Source organism: Vombatus ursinus, unplaced genomic scaffold, assembly GCF_900497805.2.
Source record: "Vombatus ursinus unplaced genomic scaffold, bare-nosed wombat genome assembly UNPS02014818.1, whole genome shotgun sequence".
In the NCBI taxonomy this organism is placed as follows: domain Eukaryota; kingdom Metazoa; phylum Chordata; class Mammalia; order Diprotodontia; family Vombatidae; genus Vombatus; species Vombatus ursinus.
In genome coordinates, this window is record NW_020954596.1 from 43,675,612 (window position 1) to 43,688,427 (window position 12,816).

A 12,816-nucleotide genomic window follows, 5' to 3' on the forward strand; every position below is an offset into this window, starting at 1 on the left:
ATAAAGTCTCAAAGACAATAAAAAATAAATAAATTAGACACAAGTCCAACAAGATGTCCTAGAAGTGCTAAAGAAAGAGGTAACATGGTAGAGGAAAAATGAGATTAAAAATGAGAATTTTGAAAGAAAATTATGAAATGAGAAATAACAGCTTGATCAAAGAGCTACAAAAAAACATACTGAAGAAAATAACACCTTAAAAAGCAGAATTGGACAAATGGTAAAAGAAGTATAAAAATTCACAAAAGCAAAGAGCTCCTTAAAAAGTAGAATTGGCCAAATGGAAAAGAGAGGTACAAAATCTCACTGAAAAAAGATAATTCCTTAAAAATCAGAATTGGACAAGTAGAAGGTAATAACTTCATAAAACATCAAGATACCATAAAACAAAATCAAAAGGATGAAAAAAATAGTAGAAAATGTGAAATGTCTTATTGGTAAAACAACTGACCTGGAAAATAGCTTGAAGAGATATAATTTAAGAATTATTGGGGTAGTGCTCACATTGGCAGCATATATCCTAAAACTGAAATGATACAGAGAAAATTAGCATGGCCACTGTTCAAGAATGATATGCAAATTCATGACACATTCCATTTGGGGGGGGTGGCAGGGAATGCTTGAACCTTATTCTCATTGGCATTGGCTCAAAGAAAGAATAATGGACACACTCGGGTATAGAAATCTATCTTACCTACAAAAGGAGGCAAGATTAAGAGAGCCAGTGGTCAGAAGCAAAATAGACTTTTGATGAAGAACAGGGTAAAATGAGAGAGAGAAAAGGATAAAAAGGGGAAAATTGGACAGAGGGAAATACACAGTAAGCATAATACACAGTAAGTATATAAAATGGAAGTGGATAGTGGAAAGGATTAAAAAGCAGTATCCAATAATATGTTCTTTACAAGAAATACACTTGAACCAGGAAGTAAAAATAAGGGGCTGAAGCAGAATTTATTATGCTTCAGCTGAGGTTAAAAAAAAAGAAGGGGCAGCTAGGTGGATAGAACTCTGGCCTTGGAGTTAGGAGGAGCTGAGTTCAAATCCAGCCTCAGACACATAATACTCACTAGCTGTGTGATTCTGGGCAAGTCACTTAACCCCAATTGTCTGACCAAAAAAAAATGTTCTAATTCACTATTGACTAGAGAAATGCAAATTAAAACAACTCTGAGGTACCAGAAAAAGGAAATGACAAATGTTGGAGGGGACATGCAAAAACTGGTATACTAAGACTTTGATGCAGAAATACCACTGCTAAGTTTGTATCCCAACAAGATTAAAGAAAAGGGGAAAGAACCTATAAGTACAAAAATATTTATAAAAGCTCCTTTTTTGTGGTGGCAAAGAATTGGAAATTGAAGGGATGTCCATCAATTTGGAATGACTGAACAAGTTGTGATATATGATTGTGATGGAATACTATTATACTATAAGAAAATGGTGAGAAAAACCTGAGAAGACTTATATGAACTGATACAAAGTGCAGTGAACAGAGCCAAAGAATATTGTATTCATTAAGAGCAATATTGTATGATGATCATATGTCTTAGCTATTCTGATCAATACAATCATGCAAGGGGGGGGGCATGGAGGGAAGGAGAGTATTTGAAACTCAAAATTCTAAAAAATGAATGTCAAAATTATTTAACAATTGCAATTGAGAAAAAATAAAATAAGAAAAAAAACAATTATTGGACTACCTGAAAGTCACAATAAAAAAAGTAACCTAGATATCATAATTCAAGAATTTGTAAAGGAAAACTTACCCTGTATCTTACAACCAGAGAGCAAAAGAGAAATTGAATGAGTCTGTTGATCACTTGAAAGAGATCCCAAAATGAAAACTCCTAGGAATATTATTATAGCCAAATTTCAGAGCTCTGAAGTCAAAGAGAAAATACTTCAAGTAGTCAGAAAGAAATCATTCAAATACCATAGATCCACAGTCAAGATTACACAAGATTTACCAGTTAACATTTTTTTTTTTAAGTGGAGGATTTGGAATATGAAATTCCAGAAGGTAAAGAAGTAAAAATTGTAACCAAGAATAACCTACCCATCAAAATTGAGTATAATCCTTCAAGGCGCGGGGGGGACATTATTTAATCAAATAGAGGACTTTTCAGCATTCCTGATGAAAAGATCAGAGATGAATAGGAAATTTGATTTTAAACACAATGCTGAAGAGAAGAACAAAAAGGTAAATATAAAAGAGAAATCATAAGGGACTTAATAACGTTAAACTCTACATCCCTATATGGAAAAATGATCATTGTATCTCCTAAGAACTTTATCACTATTAGGACAATTAAAAGAAGTATACATAGGGAGCACAGTATGAGTCGGTTATATAGGAATGACCAAAAAAAATGAAACAGTGAGAGAGAAGGATTCACTGGGAGAAGGGAGAAGAATGGAAAAAATTTTCTTACAAAAAAGGCATGCAAGTAAGAGCTTTTATAGGGGAGGGGAAGTGTTGGGTGACTCAGGCAATGCCTGAGCTTCTCAACATGGATGTTGAAGGTGCATGGAAAGGTGGATTAAGGGAGGCAGGGGTTGCTAAACAGACTTTTGAGGAGGGACAACATCAAAAGAGAGAACAGAAAGGATAAACAGGAAAAAAAATAGGATGGAGAGAAATACACAGTTAGTAATGGGATAAGCTCACAATAAAAGAGAAACCAGAATCCAACAATGTTGTTTACAAGAAATACACTTGAAACAAAAGGACACATATAGTTAAAATAACAGTCTGGAGCAGAATCTACTATGCTTCAACTATCATTAAAAAACAATCAAACAAACAAAAAAACAGGGATAGTAATCTTTATCTCAGACAAAGCAAAAGCAAAAATAGACCTAATTAAAACAGGTAATCGGGGAAACTACATTTTGCTAAAAGATATCATCAATAATTAAGTAATATGAATACTAAACATATATTCACTAAATGGAAAAGGATTCAAATTATTTTAATTTTTATTTATTTAATTAAATGTTTCCCAATTATGTTTAAACTTTAAAATAATTTTTAAAAATTTTGAGTTCCAAATTCTCTCCCTCAGTCTTACCCTTCCACCACCTCTTGAGAAGGGAAGCAATATGATATCAATTACATATGTGAAGTTATACAAAAAATATTTCTATATTAGTTATGTTGCAAAAGAAAACATCTGCTATCTTTCCACATACAAAAGTAAATAGTTTAACCTTATTGAGTTCCTTATGATTTCTTTTTCATGTTTACTTTGTTATACTTCTCTTGAGTCTTGCATTTGAAAGTAAAATTTTCTATTCAGCTTTGGTCTTTTTATCAAGAATGCTTAAAAGTCCTCTGTCATGGAATATCTATTTCCCCCCAAAGGATTATACTCAGTTTTTCTGGGTAGGTGTTCATGGTTATAATTCTAGCTCCCTTGTCTTCTGGAATATTGTATTCCAAGCCCTCTGCTTTTTCAAAATGTGGATGCCATTAAATCTTATGTGATTCTGCTGTGACTCTATATTTTAATTGTTTGTTTCTGGCTGCTTGAAGTGTTTTATCTTTGACCTGGGAACTTGAGAATTTGGCTATAAAATTCCTGGGAGTTCTTATTTTGGGATCTTGTTTAGGAGATTGGCAGATTCTTTTGATTTCCATTTTGCCTTCTTGATTTAAGATATCGGGGCAGGTTTCATAGATAACTTCTTGAAATATAGTGTTAAGGTCTTTCTTTGATCATGGCATTCAGATAGTCCAATAAATCTTAAATTATCTCTTAATCTATTTTCCAGGTCAGTTGTTTTTCCAATGAGATATTTCACATTTTCTTCTATTTTTTTATTCAGTTGACTTTGTTTTATTGTTTCTTGATGTCTTGTGGAGTCATTATCTTCTACTTGCCCAATTCTAATTCTTAAGGACTGATCTTTTTCAGTTTGATTTTGTATTTCTTTTTTTCCATTTGGTAATTCTATTAAGAAGTTCTTTCTTCAATGAATTTTTGTACCTCCTTTTCCATTTGGCCTATTCTTCTTAAGTAGATATTTTCTTTAGTGATCTTTTTTACCTCTTTTACTATTAGGCCAATTCTGTTTTTTAGAGTGTTATTGTCTTCATTTTTCAGTCTTTTTTTTTTTAACCAAGCTGTTAATTCTTATTTCATAACTTTCTTGCATCACTCTCATTTCTTTTCCCAGTTTTTCCTCTGCCATTCTTATCTCTTTCTATAATGCTTCCAGAAATTCTTGTTGGGCTTGGTCCCAATTAGCATTTTTCTTTGAGGCTTTGTTTGTAGCTGTTTTTACATTGTTGTCTTTTTCTGAGTTGATGTCTTTGTCTTCACTGACACTTTAGTAGCTTTTTATGGTCAATTATTTTTGTTGTTTTCTCGGTTTTCCAGCCTGTTTCTTGACTTTGAACTTTGTGCTAAAGTTAGGCTCTGCTCTCCTAATTGTGGGGAGTCACTATGACAAGCTTCAAGTTTTTTCATGCTACTATTTTCAGAACTAGTTCTGGGGTCTATAAGTTTTCAGTGCTTCTAAGGTGGTGTTATCGTGGGAGAAGTGTGGTCAGTGTTCTCCTGGTCTGCACTCTGGTCTTTACCTAGAAAAGGCCACAGGTCCCTTGTAGCCACAAGTGCTAGGGCTCTCTTTGCCTTGGAAATGCAACCAAGGCCCCTGCTCCCTTGTGACTGACACCAAGTGCTCCTCTTTGCTCTGGAGCTATGACTCAGAATGGGTATGGCCAATAGAGTTGCCAATCAGTGCCAGCTGTATACAGTTTCAGCAAAGGGTTCCCTTTAATCTCTTTCTGATTAATTGTCCATCCCACATACTATTATGGGGCCAAGAGCTCCCAAAACTGCTGTTTTTGCCATCACTTCTACAGACTTCAGACAGACCTCCATCCTGGTGTCACAGACCTTACTTGTCAACCTCCTAAGTTTTCTTGGGTCAGAAACATATGTCAACCTGACCTTTTGTTGACTCTGTCACTCCAAAATTTGATTTGAGGTATTATTTTAAAGTGGTCTGGAGGGAAATGTTGAGAGAGTTCAACTAGGTTGCCTCTAATCTACCATCTTGGTTCCACTCTTGAAATTCATGGTTTTTTTTAAATTTTTTGTAAATATTCATTCATTCCAATTATATTGTGAGTTTTGCTGGCATAAAATTGGGCAAAATGATATTTAATATTTGCTTTAATTTCAATTTAATTGGTAGTGCACTAAACCTTTTCATTTTTGATATTGGGAATTTGGTCTTTTTTTAAATCAAATTTACCCATGGTTTTCTATTTATTACTGTTTTGTCTTATTTTTTCATAAAATGAGCTCTTAGTTTTACTTATTAGTTTAATGATTTTCTTATTTTCAATTTTATTAATCTCTCCTTTGATTTTCAGGATTTCTGTTTTGGTGTCTAATTGGTGATTTTTAAAGTTTTTTGTTTGTTTGTTTTGTTGCATGTCCAGTTTGTTGATCTGCTCTATCTCTCTTTTATTGATGTACACAGTTAGAGATATAATTTTCCCCTAAGTACTCCTTTGACTGCATCCCACAAATTTTGGTATCTTGTTTCATTGTTGTCATTATCTTGAATGAAATTATTGATTGTTTCTCTAATTTGTTCTTTGACTCATTCATTCTCTAGAATTAAATTATTTAGTTTCTAGTTAACTTTTAATCTATACTTCCATAGTCCTTTACTGAAAGTAAATTTCATTTCACTATGGTCTGAAAAGGGTGTATTTAATCTTTCTGTTTTTCTCCATTTGGTTGTGAGGTTTTTATACCCTAATGGTCATTTTTTTGTGAAAGTTCAATTTACATCTGAATAAAAAGGTGTAATCCCTTGTATTCCCATTCAGTTTTATTCATTAGTCTATTATATCTAACTTTCCTAAGATTCTATTCATCTCCTTAACTTCTTTCTTATTTATTTTATGGTTAGAGTTATCTAGATCTGAGAGGGCAAAGTTGAAGTCTTCCACTTGTATAGTTTTACTATTTCCTCCTGAAATTCATTTAATTTTTCCTTTAAGAATTTAAATGTTATGCCATTTGATGCACATATGTTTAGTATTAATATTACTTTATTATCTATGGTGACTTTTAGCAAGATATACTTTTACTGATGATCTCTTTTAATTAGGTCTTTTTTGGTTTTGCTTTTCCTGAGATTGTTATTTCTACCCATCTTTTTTTTTTACTTCAACTGAAACACAATAGATTCCGCTCTAATGTTTTATTTTAACTCTATGTGAGAGCATTCAAGTGCTTAAAGACAATGACTTATATGCATTTTTAAGCCGTTTATCAATTAGAGAAAGTTTCCTGATCTTATAAATTTGTATGAGTTGTCTTAGAAACAAGATCTTAACCAGAGATATTTTCTGCCAATATATTATCCAAATTATCCAAACTTTGTATAATCCCAAGAAACTAGCATCATTCTTTGAACACAGTAGGTTCTTAATAGATGTTTCCCCCCAAAGAATCAGTAATTGAGAGCTGAAAAAGAACTATAGAAATTATCTAGTCTAAGCTAGCTCTACCACTAAGTACCTCTGTAACCTTCAAAAAGTTACAATATTTCTAGGCAAATTTATTTTTTACCTACTTGTGTTTAAAATCATTTTTACTTCCATCTGTAACATGAAGGGATTGAACTGGATTACCTCTAAATTCCTTTTCTAGCATCCTGAATACATTACATCTATGAAGCATTTGATAATTTTTTAAAATATTAAATTCTCAACTTAACAAGGCACTTCTGAAAGAGCACTAGATGAGAAGTTTAAAGATAGGATTTTTAGGCCTAAATATGTCTGAGCAAGTTCTAATCACTCTCTAGTCCTCAGTTAGTCAATGGAGATAGGAGGGTTAGGTGGGAGAGAAAGAAAATTAAATTCTTGACTGTTAGAAAAAAATGAACTTTTTTAAAGAGCAAGGTGTCTAACATCATTGTTCTCTAAATGTTTTTGATCTCTCAAATTTATCAATAAAAAAAGTCCCCCCCAATTTGTGCATATTTATTTATAGATTATATACAAATCCTCTTATTCCAATATTTATATATAGGATACATATATGTAAAACAATCAAAAAAAATTTTTAAAAAGGAAGAGGTAAACACCAAATTGTATCCACTCCTAAAATCAATATGGAGTCACCTAATTTTGTTTACTAGGCATATGACTTGGTCAAATCTAAGATTTAAGAAAATGGCAGTTGCAACATTGTATAGGATGAATAGGAGTGCAAAGAGACTAGAGGCAGGGAAATAAATTAGAAAGCTATGGCAATAATCTATTAGAAAGATGACAAGTTTTGAACTAGAGTGGGAGTTTACGGGAAAGAGTTGCACCCCATTCCATCACACTCTCTTTATCAGTCACTTGCTAGAGCTAGTCCCCTTCATCAGCCCCTATCACCTTTCTATATTTCTAGCTATACCTGGCTGTCTAATACTCTGAGAATTTTCTACTCTAAGGCTAAAACCCTAGGCAAGTTGATACCCTTTAATACCCTGAACTGATTCCTAAATGGACTGACAAATTCTCACCTTGTCATAAATGCTCCTTGTGGTTCTGAATCCCAAGCTGTCATTATTCAAACTTTATTTTATCTCTCTGAATCCCCACTCTTTTATTCCCATGACTCTTTTTTTTTTTTTTTTTTGCTTTTTGGTGAGGCAATTGGGGTTAAGCGATTTGCCCAGGGTCACACAGCTAGTAAGTGTCAAGTATCTAAGGCTGGATTTGAACTCAGGTCCTCCTGACTCTAAGGTCAGAGCTCTATCCACTGCACCACCTAGCTGCCCCTATTCCCATTACTCTTAACTCAAACTCCTCATCCCTCACTCAACATCTTATTCTAAAGCCACCCTGTCCTTCCACTGTGCTCTTTGGAATGCCTTCTCCATAGGTAAAAATTTACTTTCATATTAAAACTTTAACTTTCCTGCTTTCTTTTTCTTCTTGCACTCATATTTATCTACCTTCCTGCTGATGACAGATTTCCTGACCAATTTTCAGCATCAGTTTAACTCTTAATTACACCTTGATAACTATTGTTTCTGGTCAAGGAGTTGGACTATTCCTTACTCTCCATCACCACTTCCAGGATCTTTCTCTACCTACATCAGGCAATCCTCCTTCGAGGTTCATTCAATTCATATTTAACACTCAAATAAGATTATGATAGCTGTTATCCATAGACACTCTTCTATTTTTTTTCCTGACTCATAGACATTGTTTCCTGTCCAACTTCTACCTAGGAAACTTCAACAAAACCTAATCTTAATTTACCCCTTTCCCATGACCTGCTTATCCACCCTACCTCAGCTATACATAGAGATAGTCATATCCTTGATTTTGTAATCAATCACAAATGCACCAATTCCATATTCATGAACTCTGAAAATCCCTTATCTGATTAAAACAATTGTCATTCCATCTCTCCTTTGGCCTTATAACTTTGAAACCCTTCACCCTCTCCGTGACTTCCAATCTTTGGACCCCACAGTTCTTTTCCAGGAATTTTCTCTGACTACCTATTTGTAATCTCTTCTTCCCTTTCCCATCCTAACACGTCCAGCCTATTCAATACTACACTGTCTTCTTCTCTTGAGTTCTTGGCCTCCTTATCCCATAAATGATTTTATCCCACTAAACATCAGCCTTAGATTATTCCCAATATGCTCTGTTTTTACTCTTATTCAAGTGCTACTGAATGAAGATGGAGAAAGCCGTGGGACAGTGCTGAGTAGGTCCACTACAACTGGCTCCTCATTGTGGCCAGGCAATCCTTTTTTTTATTCTTTTACCGTCCTAATCAATTCATTGTCCTACTCAATGCAATACCTTTTCAATACCTTTTCATCCCTCCTCAAAACACAAAAACAAAAACAAACAAACAAAAAAAACCTCTCTCAACCCTCTGTTGAGAACCTTGACTCATCATCGAAAAAAAAATGGGGCCATTCATTGAGGACTCCCTCTTATCACCCCTCCATATTTCCCATGATTCAGATGCTTTCTGCCACCACCTCCTTCTTCACCCTTGTTTCACATAAAGAGGTGGCCCTTATCTTTTCCACTCTACCTGCCTGCACAGGAACCTATTGTTTCCCATCTTATCCATCAGATTGTCTCCTCCATGATACCTACTCTTTCACTAATCTTCAGTCTTTTTGGACTTATTGCTTCCCTAATGCCTGTAAAAAATTTCCCATTCTTAAAACCCATACTTGATCCATCTATCCCCACTAACTAGCATCCTTTATCTCTCTTCCATTTAGCAGCTAGCTGAGATGTCTGTTTATACTAGTTGGCTCCACTTCCCTCTCAAGTTTTTCTAAACTCTTTGCAATATGGTTTCTCACCTCCTTATTGAACCTAAACTCCTCTCTTCAAAGTTACCAATTGTTGCAATAAAAATCTGTGATGAAGAGAAATTGAGGCACAAAATTCTAAGCATGATCAGTCTATTAGCAAAGCTAGCAATTGCCAAGATAGTGAGATCCCAAGCCCCTTGGTGGCCAGGGAAATCTTTTATGACCAGTGCAGCCTTTTCTATACAAATATCTGAAAATATAAGAGACGCTAAAAATAGTTCTGTGATAAAAAGCATGGCCTATATCAGAGATAAGGTGGGCTTACATTTGGCCTGACTCACACAAGGTGATCCCCAGTATCCATAACAATGGGGAAAAAACAAAGCTGTTCAACATTCTCTGGAAAGTTTTATATTAGGCAACCCCTACACCAGAGTGGTCTGGTGCTAAGCTTATAACCAGGCAGATCTTATGATCAAGTCAACTTATCCTCACTCCTCCCTTCTGGGTTAAAATAGATTGAGTCCAAGTTGTGGCCCATAGAAATGGGGAAGTTAAACGGTTGTGAATTTTAATACTAAGGCTTATACAATTAAATCTAACTATAGTCCATAAGGACTCATTCCAGTGATTAGATACAATTCTCAATTAATAATTAATAAATGCTACAATTTTCAGTTTCACAGAATGAAGTCTTAATTGCCAAATCTAATGACCTTTTCTCAATCCTTATCCTTCTTGACCGCTTTGCAGTCTTTGTCACTGTCAATCACACTCTGAGAGCAGGAACTATTTTTTTTCCCTTTCCTTAAAGCCCTGTCACTTATACAGTGCCTGGCATGTAGGTATTTAATAAATGCTTTTTGACTGTCTGGTAGCTGTGTGAGTAGACAAAGAAAGAGATGGGCAAGATATGAGAACAGAAAATACAAGATTTAGCAACTGATTGGATATATAGGACAAGGGGTGGGGAGGATCCAAAGATGAAACTGAGGTTGTCAATCTGGGTGAGTAGAAGGCTGTTGATACCCTTAAAAATAATTAGGATTCTAATAGAGGGGTGGGTTTGGGAGAAAAATATGAGAGAGGCAAATCTGTTCCAATTCATCCATGCCTAATCATCCAATGTGGCTTACTTAAAATGTGGAATAGAGGTGCTAGAGTAGGAAGGCACAGAATTTTACCAATGGCATCTTCACTGTTGCTACTGTGCATGTCTAAAGGGATGTATTTCCACCCTTACATCCAGGAGGATGTAGCTTGTACAAGGAAGGGTGGGGTTATAATGGAATGGTATTTGGGAAGAAGGGTAAATGCAGCTGTATTAGTGACAAACCTCATGATTGGCTACCATAGGGAGGGGTGGGATACATCTTTCTACTCTCTGATTGGTTGATCACACACTTCTTAGAGGTTACCAAATTCTTCTTGACCTGATAGCATTTTTGTGAACTCTAGATTAGATTATATGTAATGTCCTTTCCAGATTGATGGTTTGGGATTTCAAGAAATAGGCACACACTCACTTGAATTTAACTACAGAATAAAACACACACACACACAAACACACATACACACACACACAATGGAAACATCCATTCATACATGAAGGATAAGTATGCACCCATTAAGATCCTATCCTTCATTGGCCAAGAGACATACAATTTCAAGAAAACTTATTCTAAGCAAGGAATAAGAACCCACTCCCCCTACCCCCACTGCCACCATCATATGCCTCACAGAACTCAGGGGCTATATGGGTTTATATTGAAGGAGACAAAAAGGAGCTGGATGTTCTGACCTAGACTAAACCTCCTCCCTGACTACTTTGAATCCTCCAATCTTGAATCAGTAAGAGAATTAAACCTGGGGACTCAAAGAATTCCTCTGGGGTCAAGGGCTGTAGTCATGAATATTCATCAACTATTCTAGTTATCTCTATCTGTATATCTTCTTCCTTTCTTTTCTGTTGAAAGGGTTTGATCTAGCGTTTCTGTATGTTGGTCAAAATCTTTTTTTTTCCCCCAGTCAGTATACTTCACCTGAAATGAAGGGGAAAATAACCACCACAACAAAGCTGGCTTCATGCAGTTCTATCCAAAACTCACCATCTGGAGCTACCTCCTACTTCATTTGTCCCCTATGAATCTCACAGCAGGAGATAGCATGCATTGAATCCGCAAGGCTAGTACTTTCCCCCCTCCCAAGACATTGACCCTGTATCATCCTCAGCACATAAAGCTTTGTTGGTATGAGGCCTAGGAGGCTCAAGTCTGACCTGTTTCTGTGTCTCTAGCTGCTAATATGCTGGCCAGATGCTGCTTCCTTGGCTCAGCTAATTAAATACACATTTTTTTTCCTAACAAAATATTCACTGTATCAATGCCAAATTCACCCTGACATTCACAATAATATTCAATTAGACTCAACCAATCAAATGCAACAATATCTGCTCTAAAAGTTTCTTCTAGATTTCAGTGAGTTAAAATGCTTATTTCTCCTTAAGGTTACAGTTTGAGAGAGAATCTGAGTGGGTATTGGTGATTGAAGTTGTACAGCCATTAACTTCAGTAGACATGCGACTGCTATTTAAAGCATTTTGTAGCTTAATGCTAAATTGTCCTTAAAATGGTTCCGATTTAGGCCGGCAGAAAGCTATACAATATGCTCAGATTCCTTAGAACATTTTTCTTAAAGGTTGAAATCAAATTGCTATGACAATAGTTTCAATATTACCTTAACCAGAACTTTAAAAGCTCAGAAAAAATGTGACAAGTAAGTCCTGTGTCTTTCTTTAATGCTAAAGAAAAAGAAATAAAAAACCCAAATGCTAAGGCAATGATATCATTGCTCAAACTGACTGGTGTAGAAAATTACACAGAAGTGTACTTAGAGAAGATAATTAAGACCTTAATAAGATAATCTAGGAACAACTACATTTTTCAACTCATTTCCTCCAGTTTGTTTATAGATAGATAAGTGCTTGGAATTTGTGATGCCAGATATCAATACTGGTCCATTATTATGCTTCTGAGAACAAAGAAAAAATGATATTTCAGTGGAAAGTAAACAGACAAACTAGACCACATACACACAGCCACAGAAAAGGAAAGGGTCCACATATGAATGCTTCCTGAATGAAACCAGGAAATGGTATTTGGATTTCCCTATTATTTTAAAATCACTTTTGTATCATATTATGATGTTTTGATAAACATATATATTTGGGCTAAATTTGTAAAGGCAAGATAAAAATAATTTAATTATTCCCTGAAAAAAATGAGCATCTTCCCCTGATAACTGGTCAGTGATGGGTATAGTGGAAAGGTCATTGGATTAGGATTTAGAATCCCAGCTTTGGGCAGAGTTCTAGGTCTGCCTGGGACTAATTGTATGATCCTTGGACAAATCACTTCATCTTTTGAGGCTTCTTGTTCTTTGTCAGAAAAATGAAAGAATTGGACAAGATGATCTCAGTCTCCTTTCTGCTCA

General features: G+C 35.1%; 1 non-coding gene across 1 annotated transcript; it reads left to right on the top strand.

The window, feature by feature from the left end:
* Window positions 1–496: 496 nt before the first annotated feature.
* Window positions 497–599, top strand: LOC114023885. The gene has a single exon (XR_003566835.1). It is a non-coding gene; the product is annotated as a U6 spliceosomal RNA (small nuclear RNA).
* Window positions 600–12,816: the final 12,217 nt, after the last annotated feature.